The sequence below is a fragment of the Apium graveolens genome, chromosome 8 (assembly GCF_009905375.1).
Source record: "Apium graveolens cultivar Ventura chromosome 8, ASM990537v1, whole genome shotgun sequence".
Classification (NCBI taxonomy): domain Eukaryota; kingdom Viridiplantae; phylum Streptophyta; class Magnoliopsida; order Apiales; family Apiaceae; genus Apium; species Apium graveolens.
Genome location: NC_133654.1, coordinates 31,725,275 through 31,731,274, shown reverse-complemented (window position 1 = coordinate 31,731,274; position 6,000 = coordinate 31,725,275).

The window sequence follows — 6,000 nt, the reverse complement described above, 5'->3', positions numbered from 1 at the left end:
ATTTCAGGCTAATCCTAGAGAATCTCATTTAGTAGCTATTAAGAGAATTTTCAAATATCTCAAGGGCACACCGAAACTTGGCATTTGGTACCCTAGAGATTCTGGTTTTGATTTAACTGGTTATTCAGATGCGGATTATGCAGGTTGTAAAATTGATAGAAGAGGTACAACAGGAACCTGTCAATTTCTAGGAAACAAGCTAGTATCCTAGTTCAGTAAAAAGCAAAATTCAGTTTCTACTTCTACAGCTGAAGCTGAGTATATTGCTGCTGGTAGTTGCTGTGCACAGATTCTATGGATGAAAAACCAATTGTTGGATTATGGTCTACAAGTGGACAGAATTCCTATTTTTTATGATAACACAAGTACAATTTCCATCACTGAAAATTCAGTACAACATTCAAGAACAAAGCACATAGACATTAAGTACCACTTCATTAGGGAACATGTGATAAATGGTACTGTGGAACTTCATTTTGTTCAAAGTGAAAAGCAGCTTGCAGATATCTTTATCAAGCCACTTGATGAATCCACCTTTACTAGGTTGGTAAGTGAGTTAGGTATGCTTAATTATTCTTAAAATTGTTTCTAATAATTTTGCAAGCTGAAATGCAGCCAGAAATTTAATTGATTTTTCTGTTTTAGATGATTTTTTTTGGCTAAGTTAAAATTTACATCTCGACGGATGTCATTATCAATCGAGTTTGATCATCCGTCGAAATAGAAGAGCTTAGTAAAAATCAGTTACTTTTCAGGATTATTTTATACCCGACGGATAGTTGCTTTATTCTCATCCGTCGAATTGTCTACATCTTGGCCGTTAAAAGTAATGGACATTATCCATCGGATATACTTACAGTCTGTAAGTATATCACGACGGATAATTGATAGAATTTTGACAGTTTATTGTATTTTTAAACGGCTATTTTGGGCAATTCTCATTGGGTCTTTAATCTTTATCTTTAATTTTTATCCCATTTTATTTGAGAGTACATAAAAGCCTAACTTCAGTTTATTTTTGCTTTTATCTCTCATTACTGCAATTAACTGTTCTCTTCTCTCTCAAAGCAAAACCCTTTTTTTCCTATAATTTCCTTGCTTTAACAATGGCACCAGTAGTAAAGATCATGTCTCAGTCAGGATTCATATATGAGAAGAACAACTTTGTGGCTCTAGTGAACAAAGAGATTCCAACATCTGAGGATTATCACAAAATGATGGATTTTGTGAAGGGATGCAAGCTTAGCTATGCCATGTCGGAATCCCCCACTATCTACTGTGAAGTTGTGGAAGAGATGTGGACCACTGCTGTATATTAGTCTAATGACAAAACCATCACTCTCTCCATTAAAGGTAAAGAACATTGCATTAACATTGATATTTTCAAAGCATGCTTAAAATTCTTGATAACACTACTACTAAGCCACACACAGATGCTGATATAGTTAATTTGCTTAATTCTATGGGCTATGCACTTCCTACCACTAAGTTAAGTGAGATTAGGAGACTAGGTCTTAGAAAATAGTGGAGTTATCTGTGTGATGTAGTTACCAAGGTGTTTTCTGGTAAAATAAGTAACTTTGATTCTGTCAACACTACAATGCTTAACATGCTCTACATACTTCTTACTGATAAGTACTGCAATTTCAGTGATGCCATCATGTTTGAGTTAGGATACAAGTTAGGGGAAATCAAAAAGAGATCTAAAAATGTTTATTATGCTAGATTCTTCATGATTATTGCTAACCATATTTGTGAGAATCTTGTAATTGAGAACCTAACCAACAAACTGAATTTTTGGGTTCAAGAAAGAAGAGTTATTACAGATTTGAACGGGGCTGATCACTACAAAGAGGTGCCCCTTGTCTATTTTTTTATCATGGAATTGCCTCAGGTAAGTGAGGTAAACATCTTTCTCTCTACGACTACTTATCAACCACCTATTTCTTTGCCTTCAACTGTGGCAATGACATCTATGAATGTGACCAAACAGATGCCTACCCAAGCCACTAAACCAAAGATCTCTAAATCCAAATCAAAGAAAGCCCCTCCGGTCTCTCTCAAAAGAGACCAGTTGCAAAATCCACTACACAACAAGAGTAGAGTGTGAAGGAGAGTGAGACAGGTGAGGGACATGGTGAACATCAAATAAACCCTAAGAATAAGGTTGGAGAGATGAGTGAATCCTAGCCTAGCCACACTTCAGTTTCCCAACAAACTGTAGTGATTAATAAGGACAATAACTCATTGCTAGTTGCATCCTCCCCAAAGGATGTAACTATTGAACAAAGCTCTCAGCCAAGAGCACAGGCCAAAAGGGTAAGGGACACAAGCTCACCCCAAACTTATGCCAAAAAGAAGAAATCTAAACACATTGGGGATACATAGGGTGCACACACAGTGCCTACTGTAGTCAAAGTCTCAGTACATGCACCTTCTCAAATTCAGCTTGATGTGGCTCCAACAAATGTAGAGTCACAACCAAAATATTTAATCATATAAGCACCATACACACCAAACTCTCCCACCAATTCTCTGGATGTGGATATGATCAACACATCAATCCCTGATTCTCCTTCTTTAACTCTGTTGGAGAAGCCAAAATTCAGTGCAAGTGAGCATCATCTTTTAGATGATTTGTTGGCTTACTTTCCAATTCTTTCAGGAACTGTTGACACTTTTGTGCCTAAATTAACATCAATCTGCACAAAGTCTACAATAGTTTCCATTCCAAACTCTATCATATCCTCTATTCCAGTGGATATCGTTCATCCGTGGGCTAGTGATTGTATCCCGACGGATGTGCCTAACAGCAGTCATCCGTCGGCTATCCTAACTACTACCCCGATGGATGTTCCTCATCCGTCGGTACTCATTACACAAACTGAATTTTCAACAATTGTTACAAGTGTAGATGAGTTAGTAGTTGTACAATCACTCCTAGGTTTGAGGGAAGGGAGTGAACAAAGTGAGAGGCTGAGTTGCTCTAAGGCAAAATGAGAGGAAAAGAGAGAAACTATGCAGGCTATTTCTTCTAGCCTAGCAGAAGTGAGTGAGAGGAGTTCCACCTTAGTAGCTGAAGGTGAGGGTGTGAGGGTGGTGAGCCAAGGGGAGCCCTTGATGCAAGAACAAAGAGAAATTGAGAGAAAAGTAGGTACATCAGAATGGGAAGATCCCATTGTAAGTGAGTTAATGGATGTCAATGAGGCTGAAAAGAAACAACTAATTCAGCAAGAATACCAAGCTGTCTTAGATTCTGTTTCTTATGAGGCTGAGGCATTTACTCAGCAAGAATATCTAGCTGAGCAGGATAATGTGGCTGCTGAAAGAATGCTAAATCTGGTGCATACAACAGCTTCAATGCAAAGAGCCAAAGATGCCATCTCATCCATGCCAACCACAGCTGGTGATGATGTTGATTATGGCACTGGTGGTTCTGAAGACTTCTTTGGAGATGAAGATGATAATGAAGAAGAGCTAATGGACATAGGGGGAGAAGCAGGCCCTAGCTCAAGATCAAATATTCCATCTTAGGTGTTTTTCAAGGAATGTGATGAGCAACACTTCAAGACTACTCTCTTTCATATCATTTAACAAACTCAGACATCTCTTCAAGCCACAACCAATGCCAACACCAAGAAGCTTCTTCAAGCACATCTCAATTCTCTTCAACTACACCAAATTCAATCTCTCCAACACAATTTGTATGTAACTGCAATTAAGACAAAGATTGATCAAGTCAAGAAAGATGTTTTTGAGAGATTGGATGCTAAATTTCCAAACACAACAATGCTTGACATCAACAGACAATTGAGGAAAAACTCTAATCTTTCCAGCAAAGTGGACTCCTTGGATACAAGACTCAAGACTCTAGAAGCTTCCATTACTGCAATTCATTTACATCAAGCTCAACAAACTCAGTTACTTTAAAAGCTAGTAGCTGCACAGACTTCTACCTCAACTCAACTTGATGCTAACAAAAAGGGGGAGAAAGATTCACTTGTCCCAGTTAGTCAAGAGGAGCCAATCAGTGAGGGGGAGAATGTGCTTAATATCCAAGTCAGTCAAGTAATTATTCCAGAAATTATATTTCCTAAGCCACTAGTATTGGACAACATTGATCTTATCCAAATAGCAGCTGCTTAATTGGATTCAAAGTCAAATTTCACAAAGCTTGATGTTGCAGCAGTTAAAAAAGAATTAGATGATAAATGGAAGAAGATTGATGAAGCAATTCAGAAGAAACTTGGTCCCATTGAGAAACCTAACAAGATCTTTCATCACTTCTCTCAAGTCAAGCAAATTTTCGTGAATGAATTGAGTCTAGGAAACTTGGAAAAGGGCCAACCTTCATGCATCAAGTCTCCAAAAGCCAACATGGTTATGAAGCCCAAAAGAAATTATCTAAAGTCATCTGACAAAACTCCCTTGGATCTTATGTTTGAGACTCCAAAGCCAGATAAAAAGAAGCTGTTGGCAAGGTCCATTGCATTCTTCAAAGATCCAACTGATTCAGTACAAAAAAAGAATTGCCAAAATGTACAGGAATGGGAAAGAAATCTGTGGGGTGGCTGGATACCCTCAGTTTGTAGAAGCTAAAAGGGAAGAAAAATAAATAATTAAGCAAGAAAAGAAGCAATCTGCTTTAGAGTCTAAGAAGCTCAAATACAAGAAATAACAAGCTGCTATAGTAGCTAAACTTCAAGCTGTGAAAACTGCAACTGATATTTTTGAGAAACCACCTATGGTAGCTGAACATCAAGATCAGAAAATGCACAAGGAACCTCAACAGAAAATGAAGTTCAGATACAAGCTTCATTCCAAAAGAAAGTTGGATTTTGATGATGACAAGATGGAAGATTACATTCCCAAACAGTCTACAACTTCAACTCAAACAGCCAAGCCCTCAGTGGTACATGAGGAATTTAAGGTGGATCCTACAAAGAATTTTCATGATGAGCCTATAGTTCCCAAAGATGAGCCAATAGACTGGGAAAGTTTTCCTATTCCTGAACTGAACTTACCAATCCTCAAAAAGCTAAAGAAGACAAAGACAAGAGCAATCAAGAAGGTCAAGCCTGTGAAACTCAAAACCAAAGCCTTAACCAAAGCTCAAACATCTATCAACAAGGGATGTCTTCTATACATCTGTAATAACAATGAATTTTCAGACATCAATCTCTACATGGATGAATTAGAAGAAGTGAGGGGAATTGATGCTCACAGGAATCTCTCTAAAAGACTGGTGTTCAAATACAAGGGTGGGAAAGAGATCATATGGACCCTTTACATGATTCTTCAAGAAAGCTGTTCTATTTTAATAAAAGACTTCTCATCATTCAAGAAAAAATTTGGGTTCAATGTGACTGCTAAGAGAATAGTACTAAAGAAGATAGAAGAACTAAGGAGCAACAAGGACTCAAATGCACTCCCAAGGACTCAATCAATTCCCTTCACAGGAAATAGAGTGCACTTGAGGCCCTACTGGCTGATGGAATTCAAGGATGAAAAGAATTTTAGAAGATTCTTCAGATTGGATGACCAATTGAGCATCTCAAGCAATGAGACTCTTATGGAAATGCAAGAAAAACCGGATCTATCAAATGCTGAAGAACTTGAATTTCACAGACAACTCCAAAGTTAAATAGACGAAAATAACAAGAAGCTTGGGAAGAAATCAAGACCATCAAGGAAAGAGAAATGACCTACTCAGACTAGATGAGCACCTTGAAAATGATTGTGAGAACTCTTTGTACACTTTACTTTGCTTAATTTTCAAATAAACAGTAGCACTTATTAGTTTTATCTACTATATTTCAATCTATACATTCAGGGTGTTTTGTTATCATTAAGTTTCTCTTAATTTATGGCTACAATTCCAGTAGACATAAATTGGGGGAGATTGTTAGGAATATGTTGTGAACTTGATGATAAGTTAAGCAAAACACCTTAGTAGATTTAACTTGGTGATTTTGTAGCTCTCGACGGATGTTTTAATAT